At 35.3% G+C, this 26,868-nt stretch overlaps 1 non-coding gene across 1 annotated transcript; it reads left to right on the forward strand.

Moving 5' to 3' along the window:
• The first annotated feature begins 13,013 nt into the window (after nucleotides 1–13,013).
• Nucleotides 13,014–13,120, forward strand: LOC145168084 (small nucleolar RNA R71). Its single transcript, XR_013741674.1, has one exon. It is a non-coding gene; the product is annotated as a small nucleolar RNA R71 (small nucleolar RNA).
• The last annotated feature ends 13,748 nt before the right edge of the window (nucleotides 13,121–26,868 follow it).

Here is a 26,868-nt window from a genome sequence, read left to right on the forward strand (position 1 = left end):
TGTTTGGTTGTGGGCTTAGGGTAGAATCATTCATTCGATAGTCTTTTCAATAGTAATTATATATACATTATATATATATATATATATATATATATATATATATATATATATATATATATATATATATATATATATAAGTATAAAAACTATTTAAACATGTTAAACAAAAATAATATTTTTGCAAGTTATTTTATTACCGTTTGAACATAAATGTTAAATTTCACGAAATATCATTATCACAGATTTACAATATCAAACATGCAAAGTCATTAAAAATACAAAAGTTTTCAATTTAATAGAACATACACTTTAAACTATAATAGGTATAGTTTATGGAACAAACGCACTATTTTACCAAGTTCGGGTTACATTACAGAAACAAACATATAAACTACAATAGGTATAGTTTATGACACATACATACAGTTTATTCATTTCAAAATGATTTTTCATTATTCTACATGTAACCGTCAATATAGCTTTGTGAGACATACTTCAAGTACTTATGTAAGTACCAACCAAGCCATGAGATTATAACCAGAGTCTCCTTGATGGAGAGCGTGACACTTGTATATAGATCTATACGGGACTGGCAATCCCGCACCTAAACTATTAGCTACAGTCAGGTCGGAAGGCCTGGGGTGACATATGTCGTACCATTTCCGACGCCTGAAGAACGTCGTATTCAGGCCATCTTAGGTCATCAAGCATGGTTATAATAACTCACAATTTGGTATTGAACAATACGATTAGTGTATGAATACATAAATAACTTCAATAGTTTTATTTAATAATCAAACTACAATATTGTATTTTACAGTACAACTGGTGGATTCCAGGCACATACATTCACAAAGTTTTCATACAAGTACAAATACATAACACTATTTTTCCAGTACAGTGAAACTTACATTTCAGAGAACATTCGTTTATCATATGGTTTTACTCAACAATAAAACTACGTTATACTATTTCAGAGTAAAACAACACTTATACATTTTGGTCTTATGGTATTAAGACTACAATTCATTTACAACAGAAAATATTGGATTTTCTGGAAGAACACACTTACATTTTCAAGGAACATAAGACAAATTTATAATACAAAACTGCTTATGAACCCACCAACTTAATTGTTGACACTTTTTTCAAAACCACTTGTATTCTCAGGAAATCAGTAGACGGATATCCACAGGTTTTCAGAAGACAGAGTTTCATAGCTCACGTCTTTTAGTTTTTGCTATATACTTTTGGTGTCAAATGTAAAATGATTTGAACACACAAGTAAAAACTATACTTTATCAATATGATGGTTTTTGTGCTTTGATTACTATTATACAATTGTTGTGATACTGTACAAGATGTCATCCTCCTCGAACGTTTCCGTCGTTCAGGTTTGGGGGTGTGACATCTTCTTAGTACGATCATTTCCTTGAAACTTCTCATTGAGATTGTTCCAAATCTCATGTGTTGTTTTTCAAGAACATATGTAATTGTAAACAATCGGTGGTAAGGCTCATCATAATTCACAAATACACCTTTTATCGTTGGCTTCTTTCTTCAATCGAGCTGTCGTTATATTTTCACATTGTGTTGTGGTTCCCACTACTTGAACCAAATAATCTTGATATGAATACTTATCAATCGAACGCCATAGATCTTTGTCGATTATGTTAACATAATCATCCATTCTATCGGCCCACTGATTATAACAATCTGGAAGTAACATTGGTATTTTGGTGGATGAACCAAGAAGGTTTGTGTAGTTCATCATCATATTCACGTTCAAATTTTCCATTGTTTTTATTAGAAAAGAAGAAAAGCTTCAAAAAGAATGAAATTAGATTCAAAGGAATGATTCTCGATTACAGAATTGATAAATCTCAGATATCGCTTGAAGAACAGCGTTTTCAAATGCGGAAAAAGTTAAATCATAAAGAGTAAATCAAGAGATGAAAATGAGATTGAAATTCCTTAAAAGATTTGATGACTCCTGCTCTGATACCATTGGTTTCAGCTCATATTATCTTGAAGTTGCAAGAGTACAAGTGTATGAGATGTGCATGTGAAATGTTACAAATGACTTAAGCAACAAAACTATTTATAGTGCCCTCATAGATACAAAAATATATAGTAAGACTTCAACTCTTAGTGTTATTACAACACAAGTGCCTACTAAAATACATAGATATATCGAAGGTATGTAACCTTTGATATATAGTAAGACTTCGACTTCTTGATATCATCACAACATTTGAATCTACAAACATATGATATTTTGTGCAATGAATTATCTTTCTTATGTATGGTATTTTATTTTGTATTATATGACTTTAAATGTGATATTTAATTTGAAAAATATTAAATCTATCAAAATTTTATATTTTTAAAAACATTTAAATTTACGAAAAGCAAAAACGTGTCGTCTTTATTTATGACATGGGCTTTACTAATATACATTGTGTGTCATAAACACGTGTTGTAAATGCACTTCATAAGCTTATGACATCCAAATGTGTTTCGTCTTCCTTTATGAAGAGGGTTTCAATGACATGCATTTGTGTCTCATTTGTTCCCTTTTATGACATGCATTACATGTCATGAAATACACTTTTTGTAGTAGTATGGGGAGATAAAATGGTATCCGTATTGACAATCAAGTTGTTGGATAGGATTTTGTATTAAGCAAAATAATTATCATCTTTTTCATATGAGAATAAATCGACGATATCCATGAGAGAAGAGTGGGTGAAGATCGGAGAGGAAGATGAACAACTTAGGATTATTCAAAGAGAATCACAATAGCCATGAGTGTGTAAAAGTTTGAATGGATCCCTATTTGGCAGACTTATAGAAAATTTTGAATGATGGCACATTTGTAACGAAATAAATTGATTGGAAGAATGTTCTGAAAAAGTAAATGATAATATTGTTAGCCAATGAAATACTTCCATGTAGGATAACATTTCCTAAGTATCCTCCATCTTTGTAGGACACGTGTAACAGCTATAGGTATTTTAACCGATTGATAATCATCGTTAACAGGAAAAAGCATATGTCACACGAAAAGAGATTGAATAGAATTCGGATAAGAGTGGAGCTCAAGAGTCAAGGAAAGTATCGAAGTATGATATGAAAAGAAACCTTAACTCAAAGAGTACATGCACTATGAACTATTGGTTTTTTTTTTTGTATTTTAGAAATTTTATATAAGAAAACATCTTTTTAAAATTTTGAATTTTATAAAGAATAAAAATAAATAAAATATTTTTGGATCTTTGATTTTTATAAGAGATAGAAATAAAGAAAAAAAATTGAATTTTTTATTTTTTTAAAAGACAAAAATAAAGAAAATCTTTTTGGATTCTTTATTTTTATGAAAGACAGAAATAATTTTTTTTTTGAACCTACTAAGGTTTCAGAGGATCTTCTCGTCCCTGTTGATGAAGAATATGAAGCAAGTGTTCAAAAACCCACAAAGTTGATTCAATTTATACATCCATCCTCTTCCAAACCACAAGTTGCATTTGATTTTCAATACTCATCGAATGGTATGGAAGATGATGGTAGTGATGGTGATGATGACGATGATGATGAGAGAGAAAGAAAAGATGTTGACGAAATGGAGGATGAAAATAATGAGGAGTCCAACTCAGACAATGCATCTTCAGAAAAGCTCATTGGAGATTCTTTTTCCATTCTTGAGATGAGAGACAAAGTTGTCGAGGCTGATGCAAAGGTCGATTTGGTAAATGCTCAGGTTGGCTTAATTGATTTCAAAATGGATCTAGTTCTCAAAGCTATTTTAGAGATCAAGTCTATCACTCCTTCAATTCAAGGCCATGAAAAATAGTTAGATGAATTGAGTTATCTTTGGTTGACGCACTTTGTGGGGTAATACGAGGAGTGCTACAAAGAAAATCACCAATATTATATCGACACTGTTGATCGGATGCTAAAGTTCATTGATGATATGGTTGCAGCCACAAATGAAATCATCAAGAAAATGTATATTTGTCATGAGAAGCAGATGTAATGTCCCATTTTCATTAATAAAAATTTTAATTTTATTTAATTAAGTCTTTCCAATTAAAAATCCCTTATAGAGAAAACCATTTATTTCCAAATAGATTTATAAAAATCAGAGTAATATTAAAGCACAGAATCTTCATTGTTGTTGATGAATGTGTATAGTCACGCCTTCGCCTTTCCGTGATGACCGATGATACCTGAAACAATAAATAACTGGGTAAGCACAATGCTTCTTGAGTTTCTCCCAAAATATAATATGCATACATATACACTTTATATATTAGTTTAATTTAGGAAAATATAGCTAACTAAATTTTTTTGCTACTATTATGTGGGATGATCCGATGAGAGCCCAAATATTTACCTAATCCAACACATGTTATAGTGTATTTTTTGCTTCCCATTATTAGTTAAAAGCCATGAGATATAAAAGTTTTACAGCATGTACCTGAAATCCATCCAGGAGAGCTTATGTAGTCATTGCACTTAGACTAATACCTCTAACCAATCAAGGTTGAAGTTAAGCTCCTTTCTTAAGCATGTAGGATTTGAATGAAAAAAATTGAGATAAAAAAAGAGAGAATTTACCAAAAGTTGAAAGAATTTTGGGGCTGTCAAAGTATGAAATCAAAAGATCAACAATTCTGAAGAATCAAAAAGTTTAAGATACCAAAAATCAAACAAGAATGTGGTAAATTCAAAGAAATTGAAAAGCAAATATCAAAGAATATATGAATTCTAAAGAGCTTCAGTGTGGTATCAATGTTGTAATTTTTTCTAGAATTTATGTATGCTTGGTAGTTTAACCAAAAATACCTTGAGGTTAAGAAAGATTTATGGGGATGGATTCGGAGGGTTGCAAAAATGAATGTCGTATAAACTAAGGGGTGAAGGTTTATAAGAATTGTGAGTATTTAGGAATGGGAAATTTTTAGGAATCATATAGACAAATACATGCATTGTGGTCTTAGAATAATTGTTGGGTTTGAAATGGATTGTTTTATGCAATATTGGTAAGATGAAAATCAGTTTGCTTGGGGACAAGCAAAGACTAAGTGTGGGGTATTTTGATATGTTCATATCTATACATATATTTTACATCATATCTTAATATTTTTATCCATTTTTATTCCCATTATAGAACAAAAGGTACTTAATCTATTGTATGATATGTTATAGTGGTAAAAGACATGCTCGGAGCAAAAATGAAGTTGGAAGCTAGGATTTGGATCAAGGCTAAAATGAAGAAAAATATACTTACCACGTCATGGTGACATTCCTACAACATGGCGTTTTGGATTTCCCCGATGGATCTAGAAGACTTGATGAATATGGGATAAACACGAAGGCCCAACATGGTGGATTTACCATGTCGTGGTGGACTGATCGGGAAAACTATATATAGAAGTCATAATCCTCCAAAAATTCAAAATCAAATGCTTTTCCTAATGCAATAAACCCCCTACCCCACACTTATTTGATGCAATTCCCTTATTGCATACTATGAAAAACATAAAAGTAAAGAGGGATAAAAAGGAACAGACTCCCTTGGGATAATAGTTGCAGTGTTGAGTGTGTTGCTTGTGTGTAGGATCGATCGATCATAAGTGTAAAAATGGAAGTGTGTGACTACTAAGGAACTTTTCTTCAAGACTCGGACATTTTGTACTTCTTAAGGTGTAAGAAACTCGAAAATCGGACTCGACGAAGTCACCACCTCGTGGTAATGGAGACCACGTCATGTTGCGTTTTCTGTAACGACACCATGTCGTGGCAATGTGACCACATCGTGGCGGGAGTAAAATGCAAAAATTAATGCATTTATCAACATATTTCTTCAATGAGTTGGTCATTAATAATGATGTGAACTTCTAGAAATGTGAGTCAGCAGCCCGGTTGATCAAAATAACGCTCTATATACTCAAATCCGCCTCTCTCTCCGCTTTCCTAACCCCTCACTTAAAATCATCAAAGTCTCTCGCGAAAAATACTCCTCTCTCAAACTCAAACTTTCGGGTAATCTAGAGACAAGAAACAACAATAACATGGAAACAAATAAAATAAAACATTCAAATCCTAAATTACCATCATCTAAGTAAATAGAAAATAAAACAAACCAAACACAAATAAACAAAAATAAAATTGTCGTAAATCCACTCAAATGAAAAGGATAAATTTCATTCCTCATCATCATTTCCTCCACTCCCGCTAGCTCCTTCGTTGCCGCCGATTCCACCTCATTGCTCTGCCCAAACCTCGTCCCATGTCGGAAGGTACGAGTATGAGATCGGATACTCGCTTGGGCGTTGTAGATTCATAGGTTGCATCAAAATGTCGAGGTGCATGTTTAAACACCTCGCCCCAAGTTGACATGGTACCGGTGAAAAGCAACATTATATGGGTTCTTGGGCAACTTATCCTCGGTAGTAATGACGAGTGGCACTTCTTCATGATCACCGGGCCTTTTTCGTACTCACCTTCCGGGTCGGTCTAGTGGGTTGTCCTTTGGAATAGAGAAGTTACCATACCCATTGTCCACCATAATATTTTCTCGTTTGTAGAGGAGTGAACTTAAAAGGTTTACTATGCTCCAGTGTCGACTTAAAAGCTTCTTGTTTCTGGAGAACTCCAAACGACCTTTCCAAACTTGTGATCAACATTCCCCCATACAAAGGTGACCCCCGGTGATATTTTCCTGCCCGAGTTGCCAGAAAATCAGCCATATTATAAGGAATGTTAATAAGTGCCTCCAGAGTAATGAGGCTCCACAAATAAAAAAACATCCAAGCTTGGGACGTTGTCCCCCTCCTGCCTTTGGTTTATGGTATTGGTGATCAAACGGTGGAAAAGGCGATGGAGAGGAGACCTGATTTCACTTTCTTGGGCTGTCCCAGATAGGTACACTCCATTAGCAATGTTTAGCCAGTAGTGGTCTTCCTTGAACTCATCATTCAACCTGAGACATTGAGCAATAAACTCAATGTACGATTTCGGATGCACCTCGGACGGTAGATATAGCTCTGTCCTCATAGCAAAATCAGCCAAACTTAGTTCTCTCCGTTCTCCCCTGAAGCAAAAAGTGATATTTTTTGAATCATGGACGCCTATTTTTCTTCGGAAATGCACCGTAGCTAAAAACTCCACACACAATTCCTTATACATGGGTTCTTGAATGTGCAAGATTCGTCTCAAAGCCATACACATGAAACGACCTTGGACCCCATCAAAATATTGTGTGATAAATGGTTTAATTGCCTCGGATAGACCCATCTCGTCCATCCAAGTCCAACTAATCTCTATCGGTACATGCACTCTCCGTTCCTTTAACCATGCAAGCATCGCATTCCATTGAACTATCACCTCGAGAGCTACAACTTTCGGAAAAGTGTACCATGGGAAGTCGGCACGACCTCCAGGTTGATTTATGTGACCTCGGCTCTGCATTATCTGTAAAACAACATAGAACATAATTCCAAACAAACAACTGAAAGTTATAATGATAAACAGTCAATATAAGCTGAATAAACAACAACCACGATGAGGACCACGACGAGTAGTCCTGGTCGACGAACAGTTTGTGTATTGGGACTGGAATCAAACAAAACCCAACCATATAAACTCAAATCAAGTCTGGGTTTTACTTAGGCCATAAAAATACATGTTTTAAAGTAGTATTCATAGTAAAAACACCTAAAATCAAGCCCGATTTGAACTAATTTTCGGAACGCTAACTCACTAAATCCCTAAATAAATGTTCGTCACAGCAAATTCACACAATAGATGCATGTATACTCGACTATTAACTATGAGAAACAAGTAAAAAATCATACCTTGTTGGAAAAGCTTGATATAAGAAGAAGAAAAGAGAAGGATTTCGTGGGAGAAGCAACACGGCGAGAATGAGGGAGAAAAGTAAAAGAAAGAAAAATGACTGATTAGGGTTAAAACCCCTAAATTTGACTGCGGGTGAACAGTCACCACGTCGTGGTGTTTTATCGAAATTCGTGTCATCGAAATTTGTAAAGGTACCACGCCGTGGTAAATAAAATAATTTATTTTAGGCAAAGTTTACATAAAAACTTCCACCCCACACTCATTCCATGCTAGTTCTCTCAACAAAATCCATAAAGAGATTCAGTGGAGTGAAAAATTAACAAAATAAAGCAAAATAAGCAAATAAACGAAAATAAAGCAAATAAAAGAAAAGGAAAAAAATGCAAACTCTAAACCAAAGGTTGCCTCCTACAAGCGCTTCTTTTTGGGGAGTCATGAGTCGGACTCCTTCCCGCTCTACGTTGATGCGATTACTAGAAACTTCATGGTTTCTCCTTCAGTTTCCTCAATTGGCATTCCTTCCTCATAATGATTTACCCGATCTCCATTAACCTTGAAAGGAGTTCCATATCTTGAAATTAACTCTATAGCCCCATGTGGAAATATTTGTTTCACAATAAATGGCCCGTCCCAACGTGTCTGTTGTTTCTAAGGAAAAAGCTTCGTTCTTGAATTGAAAATGAGAACCTTTTGCCCTTCTTGAAAATCATTGCATCCTCTCAACCTTGCATCATGTCATTTCTTCGTTTTGTCTTTGTAGATCAAAGAGCTTGTGTATGCTTCATTTCTCAATTCCTCCAGGGCATTCATTTGCATTAGACGATTACTTCGTAGTTCAGCCAAGTCAAAATTGCAAGTCTTCAAAGCCCAAAATACCTTGTGTTCAATTTCTATTGGCAAATGACAAATTTTTCCGAAGACCAACCTATATGTTGTAGTACCAATAGGTGTTTTAAATGCGATTCAAAATTCCCACAACATATCATCTAACTTTTCTGGCCACTCCTTCTTGTTATTACCAACCGATCGTTCAAGAATTCTTTTTAATGCCCAATTTATGACTTCAGTTTGCCCACTTGTTTGCGGATGGTAGGGTGTTGCAAATCTCTGATATATACCATATTTTTTTAACACTTTGGCTAGTTGTTTATATGCAAAATTAGTTCCTCGATCACTTATTAAAGCCCTTGGTACACCAAAACGTGAAAACAATCTTTTAAGGAATCTTACCACCACCCGAGTATCATTTGTAAGTAAGACTTGTGCTTCCGCCTACTTTGAGACATAGTCAACCGCCACTACTATGTATGTATTCCCTCAAGAAATCAAAAATGGCCCCATAAAATTGATACCCCAAACATCAAATACTTCACAAAATTAGATGCTATTTTGGGGCATCTCGTTTCGGGATGAAATGTTACTCGATCGTTCGCACGAATCACATTCCTTGACAAATTTGGTGGCATCTTTGAAAATTGTTGGCCAATAAAATCCTGAATCAAATACCTTCTTTTCTGTGTAATGCAATTAGTGATTTCCTTCGATGGGCCCGTTGTAACAATGCTTCAATATTTCCAAACTTTTCTTCCCGGATATACATCTTCTTATCATTCCATCCGCGCAACTTCTGTAGATATATGGTTCATCCTAAAAGTAGTACTTGATCTCTGAAAATAATTTCTTCTTTTGTTGATGAGTCAATCCTTTTGGAAGATAATCACTAGCCAAATAGTTGGCTATATCAGCATATCCTACGATTACCATTAGATATTCTTCAAGAAAATCGTCTCCAATCTTGTGTTCTTCTAATTTTTCCATTTCTGGGTTTTCTTGTCTCGAGAGGTGATCGGCCGCCACATTTTCCATACCCTTTTTATCCCTTATCTCGATGTAAAATTCTTGCAAAAGTAGCATCCATCGGATCAATCTTGGCTTAGCATCCTGTTTAGCAAAAAGATAATTAAGGGCAGGATGTTCTGTAAAGACAATAGTTTTGGATAAAACTAAGTAAGGGCAGAATTTTTCAACAGCATAAACCACAGCAAGAAGCTCTTATTCTGTGGTAGGGTAATTTTCTTAAGCCGTATTTAGTGTCTTGCTTGTATAATATATAGTTTGAAAATGTTTATTAACCCTTTGTCTAAGGATCGCTCCTACCGCAAAATCATTAGCATTGCACATGAGTTCAAATGGGAGATTCTATTTCGGGGCGATCATGATCAGGGTATTGGTTAATTTCTCTTTTAATAAATGAAAGGCTTCAATGCATTCGTTTGAGAAATCGAATGTGGCATCTTTCAAAAGAAGTTGGGTTAATGCCCTAGTAATGTTTGAGAAATCCTTTATAAATCGGTGGTAAAATCCCGGATGGCCGAGAAAACTTCTAACCCCTATGATGTTTGTTTGAGGTGGTAATTTGGCTATAGTGTCAACCTTTGTACGATCCACCTCTATCCCCGATTTGGAGACTTTGTGTCCTAAAAAAATCCCTTCGTTGACCATGAAATGACACTTCTCCCAATTTAAGACCAAGTTGGTCTTCTTGTATCTTTCATGCATCAAATCAAGATTGGACAAACAATCGTCAAAAGAGGACCCAAAAACAGAAAAATCGTCCATGAAGACTCCCATGAATTTTTAAAAGGTCCCACTTGGGCAAGTGAACGTGGTCTTTTCTTGGTCTTGAGGATCAATAGGGATTTGAAAGTATCCTGAAAAACCATCTAAAAAGCAGTAATAAAGGTGATCAGATAATCTTTCAAGCATTTAATCATTAAATGGTAAAGGAAAATGTTCCTTGCATGTGGCACCGTTTAACTTAATCGATGCACACACGCCAACCGGTTACCATTCTGGTTTGAATGAGCTTGTTTTCTTTGTTTTTTACTACCGTCATGCCTCTTTTTTTTAGGTACCACGTCCACCGGACTCACCCATTGGCTATCCGATATTGAGTAGATGATACCCCCATCCAAGAGTTTGACTATCTCCTTCTTCACTACTTGTTGCAGGTTCAGGTTTAATCTCCTATAGCATTGCACCACTAGTTTTGTTCCCTCTTCTAAATTGATTTTATGTTAACAAAATGAGGGACTAATGCCTTTGATGTCGGTGATCTTCTATGCAATGGCATTCTTTCGTTTCTTGAGTACTTCAACTATGATTTCCTTTTCGTGTTGTATGAGATTAGCTGTTATGATGATTGGATTTTGTTCATTTTCTTCCAAGAAGGCATACTCCAGATGTTCGGGCAAACCTTTCAACTCAATTTGTGGTTTTTGTTTAGTGACCATGACATGGGCATCTTTCCACGTCGTGGTGTTGCAATTTTTTACGTCTGATCGAGTAAATTCAGATTTCCACGTCGTGGTGCCATTACCACGTCGTGGTGGTGCTTCACTTGCCTTTTTCAACTTGTTGTACTCGCTCTCTTCCAGTAGCTTCTCTAGCTCTTGTATCTCATGTTCAGCATCAAAATCTCCTTCTTGTAGAACCATGTACCTCTCGGTTTCCTTTTCCTTCCATCCTCCAAGCTCTTTCTCAAAACTTTCATCGATCACATCTATCGAGAAAGCCATATCATCACTTATTCTTGAATGCTTTATTGCTCTATTAACTCCAAAAGTCACCGCTTCTTCTCCAACTCGAAGAGTGAGTGTAGATTCTCTTATGTCAACCAAGGTTTGGGCGGTGCTCGAAAAAGGGCCTTCAATGAATAATTGGGACTTATTCGTCTTCCTCCATATCTAAAACAATGAAATCTATGGGAAAAACAAACTTGTCAACATTAGCTAATAAATCTTCACATATTCCTCTTGGAAAGGTCACCGTTTTTTTTTTCTAAGTGGATGGCCATGCGGATTGATCTTGGTTCTGGGAGGTCAAGCATCTTGAAGAATAAATAGGGCATTAAGTTGAGACTTGCTCCCGAATCGGCTAGAGCATGGCTTGTGGCTAGATTCCTGAATTGGCACGAAAGTGTTAAACTACCCGGATCACCCATCCACTTTGGTAGCCTATTCAATATCATAGCAGAGTAGGTTTCATTTAGTACTACCTTAGATATTTTCCCCATCTTCTTTCAGTTTGTTAGGAGATCCTTAAGGAACTTTGAAAATTTTGGAATTTGAGCTATGGATTCAATGAACAGGATATTGATTTCAAGGGATTTGATGTGATCTAGGAACTTCTGGTAGTCTTCAGCATTTTTATCTTGTCTTGCTTTACTGGGAAAGGGGAGCGGTGGGAGGTATGGCTTAATGGGTTCAGCGGTCTTGTTTTCAGTTGCTTGCCACGTCGTGGTGTCGTCACGACGTCGTGGTGATTGTTTAGAATCTTTTTCTTCAATTGCTTCTTGCTTTTCCTGGTCATCATCTGAGTTATTGGTGTTAATAGGAGTCAGATGAGTAACAATTTCCCCACTTCTAGTTGTAATGGCCTGGATGTGAGCTCCTTTCGGGTTTTGTTCGATGTTTCCTGGAAGTGTGCCTGGTAGTCTTTCATTGAATTTCTATGATATTTGACTGATTTGTTGCTCGATGTTCTTGATTGCAGCTTTTTGATTTCTTACTACTGCTTCAGTATCTTTGTGTCTCTTTTCTGATGTGGCAGCAAAACGAGAAAGCATTGTCTCGAAATCGGGTTTCTTTTCAAGAGTTGGTTCTCTTTTTGGTAAAAGCCTCTTCCTTTTTGTTCGTGCTTCTTTTCCTTGGCTTTCTTATACTCATCATATGGTAACCACTTCTTTTTGGGCCTTGTCCAGCCTTCATCATAACGATCACCACCGGAATAGCAAGCTTGGGCTTCCATTTTCATCAAGATCACAATCTCCGGTTAAATTTGGCCCGTTACGGCTCTCACACCCCACTCGTATAGCATGGAATGTTTAATCTATTTTAGTCATCTTCCTATCCATGTTATGCAGCATTGCTAAGACCGCCACCATGTCATCTGAAGAAGAATTCACGATTCCCTTAGTCACATCTTGTCGAGGGTTATGATATTCTCTTGAATGTTTCGAAAATTCCTCGATTAGCTCCTTGATCACGGTCGGTTCTTTCTGTGTGAGTGGCCCTTAAGAATCAAGAAGTTGCCAAGTAGTGAATTTTACCCCATCATAGAAAATCGAGACCTCTTGTTGCACATTTAGATCATTTAGAGGACAGTTTCTAAGCAACCCCTTATAACGCTCCCATGCCTCATAAAGTGACTATCCTTCTTGTTGCTCAAAATTTGCAATAGAATTCTTCAACTTGGAAACTTTCAATGCTGGGAAAAAATATTGTATGAACTCTTCACGCATTTGTTCCCATGTTGTTATTATACCCGGTGGGAATGCCTTCAGCCAATCTTTTGCTGCACCTTTAAGAGTAACGGGGAGCGTTCTTATCAAAAACTTTCTCACGTGGTATGTTTGATATGTTGAAGTAGTCAGAGATATCATTGACCTCATCAATGTGCTTGTAGGCGTTCTCGTGGTCTTTCCCATAGAATGGTATGTCTTTCAATTGAGCAAGTATGTGTCCTTTCAATTCAAAGCTGGTTGTATTGGGAATTGTGGGTTGCACAAGTCCCGGTCCAGTGTTCAGCAAGTATGTGTCCTTTCAATTAAGCAAGTATCTGTCCTTTCATGCATCTGCCTATTGTATGCTTCCATTGTCATGTTAGCAACGTCCTTCATGTTGGCTTTTTATTTGCTTTCGGCTTCACTTACTTTGTCTGATTCGGGTTCGCTTTCTGTTTCGTAATCTACATCCTTCTTGTTAGGATTCTTCACAAAACTTTCGAATTCGCTTTCTAGAGTTATTTTGGTTGATTCTCCGAGTTTGTTTGCCTTCTTTTAATGGAATTCTGACTCATGATCGTCAAACGATGGTATGATTGGTGTCTTTAATCATCGGGTCATAAATCACTGAAACAAAAACAAATGAAATGCGGAAAAAGAACAAAACAAAAAATAAAACTAAAACTGTTACGACACCACGACGTGGTGTTTATGACCACAACCTGGTAAGTCAAACAGAAGAAAAACTAAACGAAAATTTAAAAATAACATAGACAGAAAAATTCCTAATTAAATAGCAGATTCAAATTAACTAAAAATGGACTATTCCCCGGTAACAGCGCCAAAAAATTGATGTGTAAATAATTATGCACTAGTTAAACCTACTAATGTAGCTGATTATTACTTCCAAAGGCAACGTACCTTCTTGAAAATAGAATAGCAAAATAGTTGGGTATCGAACACATGGAACATAATGATTAGCTAATTTTATCTACTAACTACCTAAATTACCATTTAATTAAGGAAATGTATTATCTCTAGTTTTGCAAGACTAGAAACCTAATTAACCAAATTAACTATTATCAACTAATGAAACAAAAACTAAAATTAAAATCAAGAAACACAAAAGACATATTTGACCAAGGTAATTGAGAGACTTTCGTTTAGCTTCGATATACTTGCTATAATGGTTGATTTGTGGAAGTGCAATGGATTAATGCTTCGTTGGTTACCGATTCCTAAGAGGACCAGATTAATGTTCTCTAACCTAAACCTTTAGCAAATAAGCTCATTTATACGGTGATCAGGCAGATAAACTAACAAATTCACTAGTGTTCGGTTCGAGTTCAATTAGAATTATAACGGATTGATTAATTTAGTTTATTAAATCAATTCAATATATGATTGGTCGTCATATATTAGCTCCTACAATTATTTACCCACTTTCCTATTTTACCATGGGTTTTTGTTGAAACACTAGTCCCACAATTTTGCAATTCACAACGATCATAAGATTCAAGTTCAATCAAGAATGATGGTCATGCAAACTTAATTAAACTCAACAATAAATAGAAAAGTCGTTCTCATAAGCATAGAGAGGTTCTTTAATAAGGTAAAGTAACAAATAACCAACAATTCATAATCCAAACCTTAAATCAAACCATAAAAAGTCAAGCAATCTAATCTAAACGAAAGTCATAGGTTTTTAGCTCATGATTTCAACAGGTAAACACATAAAAACAAAATTCAACTTAACATTCATGATTAAACTTAAGAAGAAAAACGTAATGGGAAGTTGTATTGCCTCAGATCTCTCAAATCGAATCTATAATCAATCTTCTGCAACTCCAAGTTCCAAGGTGTGTTCTTGGCCTACAAAAGACAACAATAGCTCCAGCAAAAGTTGCATTTTTTGAGGATTATGAATTCTATATATAGTTTTCTCGAAATCAGTCCACCACGTCGTGGCCTTCGTGTTTATCCCGTATTCATCAAGTCTTCTAGATCCATCGTGGAAATCCAAAACACCACGTCGTGGGAATGTCACCACGACGTGGTAAGTATATTTTTCTTCATTTTAGCCTTGATACAAATTCTTAGCTTCCAGCTTCCAGCTTCCTTTTTGCTCCGAGCATGTCTTTTACCACTACAACATATCATACAATAGATTAATTACCTTTTGTTCTATAATGGGCATAAAAATGGCTAAAAATATTAAGATATTATGTAAAATATATGTATAGATATGCACATATCAATACCCCATACAATAAACATACAAGCATGCATAACGGCCGCTCTTTGGGCCTTCATCCTGACTAGACCTCCTCGGAAGCCTTCAGTCTATCCGGGCCGGAATACCAAGGTTTGTTGGCCTACGACCTCAACCCAACCGCTCTTTCTGAGCCTTCGTGCCTTCGGCTTACAGCTGGCCCACACCGGGTATCTTGGCCTACAACACAAAGCAGGACCGCCTCAACCAACTACCACCATATTTCGAAATATAGAAAATCAGGATCCAGTAGGCACATAATATAGGCAAACACCAATCATACAGCTCACTACCGCCTAATAGTCCTCTCACAGCACGTAGTCCCGCTACCAGCCATCCTCCATGCAATGCGTAACCATAAGTATCCAGAGGTGAGATAGCCACCCGAACAGATGATCCTACTATAGAGCCAAAAACAAATGAGGAACATGCAAGAAATCCTAGATCAAGAGCTCTTATGCTATCCTACATGACTACATATAATCCATAGGTCACTCCACTAGATGATAACGAAGAAGTACAGGTAAACATACATATCTATAGATCACTACCGCATAGCAACATCCTATATACCAGGATAGAGATCTAACTGATCAATACATCATAGCAACATACTCGATACCATGACACAGATCTAACGAATCACCACAACATAGCAGCATACTCGATACTAGGAGACATATCTAACAGATCACTACAACGTAATAACAATCTAGATACAAGGTAAAGACCTAACGGATCACCACAGCATAACAACATACTAAATATCAATAATCCAAGGAGTGCATGACCGTATATACTCAGAGGTGAGATAGACACCTAGAATGGTGATCCTACTCTAGATCCACAACCAAACAAGGACCAAGTAAAGGAGCCCAGATCAAGAGTTCTCAGTCTATCCTACATTACTATATACAGTCCCTAAGGCATCCCTCTACTAACAAATATACAAAACTAGTGGGCCAACGTTTGTTCCTTCGACCCACGGGTACACTGATGCAGAACTCACCTGAAATGAAAAATCCAAGAACACTGTGATATGTTCCCTGCTAAAATGCTTGATCCTGCGGATCCACTAACAGCAGAACCATCTAAAATCTTAATCACCAATCAAAACCCTCATGTTTGACCTAAAGTCAAACTTGCTCAAAAAGTCACCGGTCGACGAAGTCAACAAAAGTTAAAGTCCAAGGGATGTCTTAGTGCACCCAGCGTACGAAAATTATGTCCATCATACATGGGATGGCTTAGTACGCCCAACATACATGGGATGGCTTAGTCCGCCCACCGCGCGAAAATTACGCCCAGCATACTCGAGTTGGTTCCATGCTTTCCATTAAGCACTTAATCCCTGAAGGACTTTTCACCCAAATTCAGTTCTAGACTCAAAACATTGTCTTAAGTCATAAGTTTCAACCTTTATGACTTTCCATGGCCAGGGAAGGTCCAAAAGCTAAAACCCTAACTTATTAATCCATTAAGACAACACAACTCTTGCATGGAAGGGATAGAAGGGCCAATATCACATTTTTATGGTTCCTAATAGCTCCATAATGGATAAAGTTTCCAACTTTATCCATTAGAATGGTCCCAAAAAACAAGATCCAATCTTTAAGTCTCAAAGGGAGATTCGGGAGTTGATTGTCATTACTGTCATGGTGCAAATCACATGCCAAATGATTGTATGATGAAGAAGAAAGAAGAAAAGAAGAATAGGGTTAAAGATGAGGCATACTATTCTGAAAGGTTGGAGGAAGTGAGGGAAAAGACGAAAGGGATGTCACTGGTTACGAGAGGAGAAGATAATGATGAGGGAAAATACCAAATATGGTCTTCAGACTCGGATGACGAAGAAATGAGAAATCCGACTCATGGAGCCATGTTTGCAAAGTTTGAGGTGGATGAAGAAGAGAAAATTATTGGTCGTTGCTTTGTTTCGACATCAGCAGACAAAGCACCAATGACTTCGATGGTACGTTCTCTACTTCAATCCTTTAATATTCCTTCAAGTGCTTATAATATTGTGTTAAGTGAGTTTGATGATGTTGTTACTTATGTTAATAATCTAGTGAAATCTAGTACTCAGTTACTAGAAACCCAAAGGATGTTGGAGGCGAAGAAGTCTAAGATAGATCATCTGGAGTTGAAAATAACGAATATCATGATTGATAGAGATAGTTTTGAATACAGATAATAGGATTTTGTTAAAACAAAGGAATATTTACTGTAATTCTGCTAAAAGACTCTATTGTAAATTGACTGAATTGCATCACTCTAGTGACATAAGTAAAGAACAACATAGGAAGCTACTACCATTCTTATCTTTTGAAAGGGAAAAATTTAATGCAACCACTTATGATTGTGAGATAACTTTTTCAGACTTTGACAAAGTCCCAGATAATAGATATCCCTATGGAATAGTGAAAATCGATGAACATTTAGATGCTAATGATCTTGTTGATATCGTTAATAAGACTTTGACTGTAAATGAACAAATCAAGATTTTGAAAAAGACTGAGAATTCGACTTCTGACTCTCAAAACAACTTTGCTGATATCGAAGATGACAATATCAGTGAAATTGAAGCAGAGGAAGTTGTTGACTGTTCTCAGTTATCTGTCATTAATGTCAAATCATTAGCTAAGGGTAAAGAAAAATGTCATGATTCGAATATTAAAGTTGATAAAGACCAACCCTCTACTTCGAAAGTTTTTGACCCTGACCATGTGACTCTCGAAGATAGTCAGACCAAAAGTGATGATGAAAACGAGGTTTCAAAAGAAACTAATGCTTCATGTGTTTCAAAAGAAACAAAAATTCCTCGAATTGTTGAAGATCAGGTGTATGAAGAAACAACGAAATTTGATAAAATCATGAAAGAAAAAGGTTCTCATCATCTTGAACCTAATTTTGTGGTTTATCCAAACTTCACGTGCACTGATGATGTCGTCTTTCTAAATCAAGTTTTCGTTACAAAGGGTAATGGAGACAATGTGAAACCAGAAATCAACAAACTGGTTGAAGAGGACAATAAGAAAGCGTCGAAGGGTGGATTTTTCTCAAATCAAAGCACCATTGAGAACAATCTTACCAAAAACTAATACACTTTTCAAAGAAAAAAACCAACTCGATCTTGGGTGGTTAAAACTGAATCGTCAAAGGTTGAGAAACAATCAAACGATAAAGTTTTTGAAAAACCAATTACTAAAATTCAAAGTCAAAAAGAAAAGATTCAAAAGATTTCACAAGAAAATGGGATTTCAATGAATAAGGCACGAATCAAGGCTTATTGGCATACATATGTGTCTAAAAAGAAACAACATAATTTTTCTTCCAAAACATCTGAAGAGAAAAAGTCTAAATCTGTTAAGACGAAATCACAAAATTCATTTTCTGGCAAAAAGAAATCAATGTCAAATCCTTGAAAATCACAAATATATTTTTCTAAAGACAAGGAACATGTTTCGAAACCAAATCAAAAGTCAAATGTTCAAACTTCTTATCATGAGAATTATGTGAAAAATCAACAAAAATATTTCGTTAAGAATTCGAACAATCAAAGGTTTTCACAAAATAATTTTCAGAGAAGTGATTTTCAATCACACAAACAAAAGACTTATCATCGTGTTTCGTATCAAAATCAGTTTTCAAATTCACAAACAGTTTTTCCAAAGAATAACATTGGTTATCAAAACTGATTTCAGAAACGTTATAATCCTCATGTTTCGACAGGAAATCCAACAAGACACTTTGAGAAACTAAAAGTTCAAGGGAGAATAAATGAATCTTTCAAGCATGATCAACCTCATTTTCAAAACCCACCTTCGAAACAAACCCCAAAAGCTACATTTATGGAAGGAAAAACAGATGTTCAAAATATCAATCATTGGTTGGAAGGAAAGGGAAAGAGTTTTCAATCTGGGAAATTATCTCAAGAACAGATCAAAGATGCATATGAGAAGTATCTAAATGAATCCTCAAATGGAAGTTATTCTTCAAAAGAATCAAATCCTTTTGTTCAAAAATGGAGAGAAGTTTCAACAGAAAAAGTCAGTAAGAAAGAAACTAAGAAGAATGAGGTGCACGTTGATGTTGACTTTCAATCATCGAATGATTACATTTTGATACCCTTAAATAATGATGTGGACTTATTTGATAGAGTCAAAACAAAAGTTCGAAACTAGATAAATGGATCTTCGCTACATCAAACATTTTATTCTAATAACCAAGGACCCAAACAGGCTTGGGGACCTAAATTCTTTAAATGATTGCAGGTTTTGTGTGACGAGCAATACAATGACAAATGGTATATCGACAGTGGTTTCTCAGATCACATGACTAGGAAGAAGGAAAACCTGAGAGATTTTCGAAGTCTGGACAATGCTGGTGTGGTGAAATTTGGAAATAACAACAAGTGTCAAGTCAAAGGTTATGGGAAGGTGACCAATGAGAATTTTACAGTCAACAGAGTTGCTTATGTCGAAAGTCTTCAACGCAATTTGATCAGTGCTTCGCAACTTGTTATGGGCACTGGAAATCAAGTTGTCTTTAATGAAGAAGGAAGTGTCATATCCAATATCGAAATAAAAGAAGTTCTTCTTAAATCAAAATGAAAAGGAGATATGTTTACACTTGACATCAAACCCATTGTTAGTGTTCCTTTTGTTTGTCTACTTTCGAAGGCTTCCTCTGATATAAGCTGGCTGTGGAATCGAAGATTGTCTCATTTGAATTTTAAAAATCTAAACAAATTGGTGGTAAAAGATCTTGTTCGAGGTTTGCCTGTATTAAAATTTGATAACTATACTTTATGTGCAGCTTGCGAATAAGGAAAACAACATAGGCAAGGTTATCCAATTGTGATTGATTCTAAGATCGTCGAACCTTTGGAACTTCTTCATATTGACCTTTGTGTTCCTTCGACAGTTGAAACACTCAACAAAAAGAGGTACATTTTGGTTATTGTTGATGATTTTTCTAGGTTTACTTGGGTATATTTTATTCGTTTGAAATCAGAAAAAGCTCAAGTGATGATTGATTTATCAAACACATTGAATTAAGTTTGAAGAAAAAGGTTTGCAAAATCAAGAGTGATAATGGATCTGAGTTCAAGAACAAGGTTCTCGATACATTTTTGGCTGATAAAGGAATTTCGCACAACTTCTCTTCTCCTTACACACCTCAACAAAATGGTGTTGTCGAACAAAGAAATCATTCATTATGTGAGGCAGCAAGGATGATGTTGACATACGGGAATCTACCACAATATCTTTGGGCGGAAGCTGTTTTTACTGCTTGCTTTACCTAAAAACGGTTTTTTATTCATAGAAGATTCGATATCACCCCTTATGAAATCATTAACAACAGGAAATCGAATGTAAAATTTTTCCATGTTTTTGGTTGCAGGGGCTTCATTATGAATCTTAAGGATAATCATTCGAAATTTCAGTCAAAGGCTGATGAAGGAATAATTTTAGGATATTCTCATAATTCTGTGGCATACAGGGTGCTCAACAAGCGAACAAGGAAGATTGAAGAAACCTTTAATCTCATATTCGATGATCACTATGTCAAAAGTGTTGAAAAACATTTTGAACAAAAACCAATCATTAATGAATCAAATTCTGAATCTGAAAGTGTTAATTCATTAGATTTTGATTATGATTTAATTTTTGGTACTCCTGATAGGGCTGTTGATGCTGAAATCCATGCTGAGGATAATCGAATTCCTAAAGCATCGAAACATACTGAAGATTCGACAGTAATCGAACAAAGTGCTGATAACTACTCGACAACACATTCTCCGGTCTTTAACAAAAGTCTGCCAATTTTACAAACTGATCAAGTGGAGGGGGAGCACTTGACATCGATTACTCATGTTGAGGGGGAGCATACTTTCGAGGGGGAGAATGGGAGAATGAATGCTGATGTTGAGGGGGAGCATCAAGAAGATAATTTTGTCGAGGGGGAGCAAAATGATAAACAAATGGATATTTCAAATAATCAAGATGAAATTTTCATGATTTTACTGATAATGGGTCAATTACAGGATCAGAGAATGATGAAACATTCGAAGATGCACCTTTGGACTTTGATCTGTCATATCCTCCGATGGACAGATGGACAAGAAATCATCCACATGAACAAATTCTTGGTGATCCACAAGCTGGAGTATTGACGAGGGCTTAGATTCATGCAAAGAATGAGGTACTCAATATTCACCAGGAATTTTGCATTTTCAATGTTTTTATTTCGAAAATTGAACCAAAATCAGTCAAGGCTGCTGTGGAACATCCTGAGTTGGTTGTTTCCATGCAATCTGAACTTGATGAGTTCGAACAAAACCAAGTTTGGCGTTTAATTCCCAAACCAAAAGATGTTTCTATTGTGGGTTTAAAATGGATCTTTAAAAATAAAACTGATAATGATGGCAATGTTGTTCAAAACAAAGCTAGGCTTGTAGTTAAAGGTTATTCGCAACAAGAAGGTATAGACTATGAGGAAACCTTCGCCCTTGTCGCAAGACTCGAGACAGTTCGAATATTTTTGGCCTATGCAACACACAAGGATTTTGATGTCTACCAGATGGATGTCAAATATGCTTTTCTCAATGGAGAACTCGAAGAGACGGTGTACGTTGAACAACCTCCAGGTTTTATTAACGAAGAATTCCCTAATCATTCCTATATCTTAGATAAAGCTGTATATGGGTTAAAAAACACCAAGAGCATGGTATGCAACTCTTACCAGTTTCTTAAAGCAATCGAAATTTAAAGAAGGATCAGTTGATCCCACACTCTTTCGAAAGAAAGTTGGGGATCATCTTATGCTTGTTCAAATTTATGTCGATGATATTATTTTTGGCTCTACTGACCCTGCTTTGTCAAGAGATTTCAAAAATTCGATGAAAACCCAGTTTGAGATGAGTATGATGGGGAAGATAAATAATTTTTTGGGATTAAACATTCATCAGAGCAGAGAAGGAATGTTCATCAATCAAGAAAAATATACAAAGAATCAGCTTGAGAAATTCGGAATGACAAATAGCACGAAGCTGAGAGTTCTGATGGTTGTTGGAACAAGGCTAAATCCATCATTGGATCAACTAGTTGTTGATATCACATTATATCAAAGCATGATAGGTTTGTTACTTTACCTCACGGAAAGTCGACCTGATATTATGTTTTCTGTATGCAATTGTGCGAGGTATCAATCGAATCCGATGAACCTCACCTAACAGCTATAAAGAATATATTTTGTTATCTCAAATGAACAACTTCGTTAGGATTGTGGTATCCTTCGAAGACAGGCTTCTTCATACAAGCATTCTCAGATGTTGACTTAGGAGGTTGCAATCTTGATCGAAAGATCACAAGTGGCGGATGTCAACTAATGGATGGGAAGTTAGTAAGCTGGCAATCGAAAAAGAAAACATGTTGTTTCGATTTCCACAGCAGAAGCAGAGTATGTTGCTGCTGCAGCTTGCACTTCACAAATCATATGGATACAAAGTCAAATGCGTGATTATGCAATCAACATGAAGAAAATTCTATTGTATTGTGACTCACAAAGTGCCATTCGCATCTGCCATAACCCTATGTCAACATTCGAAAACCAAACACATTGCTCTTCGCTATCATTTTATAAAAGATCATGTTGAAGATGGAAACATAGAAGTTCATTTTGTAAAGACCACTGATCAGCTTGCTGATATCTTTATAATACCCTTGGATGAAAAATCTTTTGTAAGGATTCTAATTGGCTTAGGAATGATGAATATGAATTCAGTTCCTGTATTACCTTCGTTAGAATGACAAGTGAAAAGTGTCGAAAAGGTGTCGATTCGGCGGTTACTATTCATGATTCAGTGGTTACTGTTCATACTCAAAGCTTCGACATGCTTCGCTTTCGACATTATGCTAATATGGTTTGACAGAAATCTTCGTTAGTTTAGTCATTTCTTAAATTTTCGTTACTTTTGTCTTTCAATTCCAATATCAAAAATACCAAAAAGATTTTTCGTTATTTTTGCATTTTCATGTCATATCAAAAACAACAAAAAGATTTTCATTTTTGTATTTCGTTTTCAAATATCAAAAGTTCCAAAAATATTTTTCGTTATTTTTGTTATTTTCATTCAAAAACACAAAAATTCAAAAAAAAATTGCCTTGTTTTTGTTCCTCTTTCTGTGTGTAGGTATTCACGAAGATTTTTGGTGGTTCATGCTTGCTGCTTGAGGGAAAGGTATAGTTTCGAAACTATGTCCTAGTTAGGATGTCCCTAGAAGCATGCTACAGCATGTCGACCTAATCCTCCAAGACTCAATGGGTTTCGAAGCCTTAATAAATCTCTCATTCTGAGGATTCTTCCCAACTAGGCTATATTCCCATTAGTCATTATGCTACCATACTCTACTCATTTGAATTTAGAGTTTTCTGCTTGGTCCATAATTAGTAGTGGTACTTTCGAATCTTTAAACCAATCTTTTTCGTCCTAAAGTTCTTACACGTTCACACACAATGACATATGTCTAAGAGATTTCTGGTATAAACCAATCAGGATCAAGATATATCAAATCTCTGTGTTTATTATCTAACATCATGAGACCGTGATGGAAGTGAATCCCGAACTTTCAAAACATAAGGAATTGACGGGGAACTTTGTTCCAGATATTCACGAAACTTTCGTTTCAGTAACTATTTTCGATAATCAAAATCATATTCTTTCATTTGTAGTGATCATGATCAAATGTTGGAAACCCACGACATTTGTTACCCAACAGGATCCAGGAATAATTTTGGTTTGAAGAATATGGTTTCTACATGAGTGTCATTCTTAAGCTTCGTTACTTCATAAATTTTTCAAAGGTTACTTGTTACTGACTACACTGGTAAAACAAGTAATTTCGTTTACAACTTGTCACTCTTATGTTTAGATGTGCTTTGTAACGAAATTTTAAACCACCTTTGAAACTTGATAAAAAAAGCCCTTCGATACTTCTCTATAAGTACTCGATTGTGCTTCATGGGAAAATACACAAGCTGTTGCTTATCTCTCTTGATAATTCGTGAAGTGATCCTTTCCTGGGATCTAATTGCCTTTATGTCGAAATTTATATTTTCGACATCACAGATCCAAATTTTCTTATATTCGCTTCTTATCTATTTCTTGGAACACATGCACTCATGAAATCCTTGAGGTTCTAAGTATTACCAACTCAGGTTGATAATTTCAAAAGTCTGGCACATGACTTCGCTTTTAAACCCAAAAGTGAATGAGCCTAACCTCCATTCTGAAGGTTTCTGACGGTTCGTATCCACTGCGTACTTTCAAAATGACGTGTGATGTGACGGTTTGGTTACTGTGCGCTTTTCTAGGGTACAATACTCATCCCTTTTCCCTTACATGGCGTGCTTTACGGCTACGGGTACAACTTTCAAGGAACACGTGGCCAGTCTATGAATGCTAATCGTTTGGGATTCAAATTGTGGTTACATATAAAAGGAAATCTGGGGATTCATTCCAATTTTACGCTCAAAATTTATTCTCAAAATATTTGTGCAATCATATTCTCTGTTTCTTCAAAAACCCAACACAGGTGAAATGTTTTTGTATAATGTATATGTATGCATATGAATATATGCATATGCATAAGCATATACATATGTATATATAAGTGTATATGTATGTCATATGCATATGCATATATACATATGTAGTATATTTGTGTCATATGGATGTGTATATGCATATTTGAATATGGCATAAATAAATCTTAATATGCAAATATATTATGCATGTGGATATCCAGGTGAACTTGGGTATGTTCATATCTATGTGCACTTATACATGTTCATTTGCATATAAATATACATATAACCATATGAAGTATATTTGACTCATATGTAGTAGATATCTGCAGAAACATATGGTTAAATGAATAGGTATGTGTAAACACAATATCAATGTGTGTGTATATATATATATATATATATATATATATATATATATATATATATATATATATATTGTGTGTGTGTGTCTCTGTGTATGTGTGTCAAAATCTATTTGTATAAATGAATATGCAATAGATTTATGTCATATACATGTGCGTATACATGTGCATATGCATGTGCATATCCATATAGAAATATGTTGTACATGATTATTAATGTTAAAATATACTATGTATAATAATGAACATAAGGATGTGCACATATACACGTGCATAGCCATATGCACTTATGCATGTCCATATTGATATGCATATAACCATACAAAGTAGATTTTGGGTCATATGTAGTAGATGTCCATTAAACATATACATGTGCACGCCCATATGCATTTATGAATGTTCATATATATATATATATATATATATATATATATATATATATATATATATATATATATATATATATATATATATATATATATATATATATATATATATATAACACCCTCATATGAGCCTATTTGAATTAGCCTTTAATAAAATCTATCCAAATAATTTCAAAGTTTTAATTTAAGGAAAAAGGATTTGCAAAATTTTATTAGAGTACTTTAGAGAGTTCAAGCGCGGATAACGGTCTCAATTACAATTTTCCAAAACATTTAGTGTTTTAATACAACAATTCATGCGAGAGTGCTACTATAGATATCAAGACAAAGGTTTAAGAGAATAATACAACCCAAAGGTCTTCAAAAGGACGTCCCCAAATAATAAACTATCATAACGAGAAAATGAAACATATATTTTCAAATATTATACATATGTATAACATATCATTAAAGAGGAAAACACAAGTAAGATACTCATTTTAGGGACAAGTGTTCCAAGGTATGTGTACTAACCTTTAGTCTTAAGCGTGCAACACCAACCTTTTTCTTCACTTGAAGTATGTCACTTCAAGCTCTAAACTTCCCAAATCAATCACCTAGTATTATAACAAGGTGTCAAATAACATAAATACCCTTCTGTCACACCCCAAAACCAAGAACGGCGGAAACGTTCAGGGGTGGAGGACGTCATGTAAAGTATCATAACAGTGCAAAGTAGTAAACAAGCAACAACATCATCCATTGCATTAAAAGTAAAGTTTTAATACATGAGTGTTCTTTCATAGTAATAAGACACCAAAATATGTAATCAAAATAAAAGACGAGTCTTGTCTGTGCTCCGTCTTCTCAAAACCTGGTCATCGTACCTGTCTACTGGTGACCTGAGAATACAAGTTATTTTGAAAGCGTAGATCAGCATAAAGCTGGTGAATTCATAAGTATTATGGTGTCTTTGATTTGAAAAGCTGTTTATGAAAGACTTGTAAATGTTTAATAAAACATTTAGTATAAGTGTGAAAACCCTAGAAAATCCCATATTTCCTACTAGTATAAAAGGTAATCTTCTATCAAGACCTGAATGCTTTGGAAGTTGCATTTCTATAT

Source organism: Lactuca virosa, chromosome 3, assembly GCF_052849685.1.
Source record: "Lactuca virosa cultivar CGN04683 chromosome 3, Lactuca_virosa_CGN04683_v6, whole genome shotgun sequence".
NCBI lineage: Eukaryota > Viridiplantae > Streptophyta > Magnoliopsida > Asterales > Asteraceae > Lactuca > Lactuca virosa.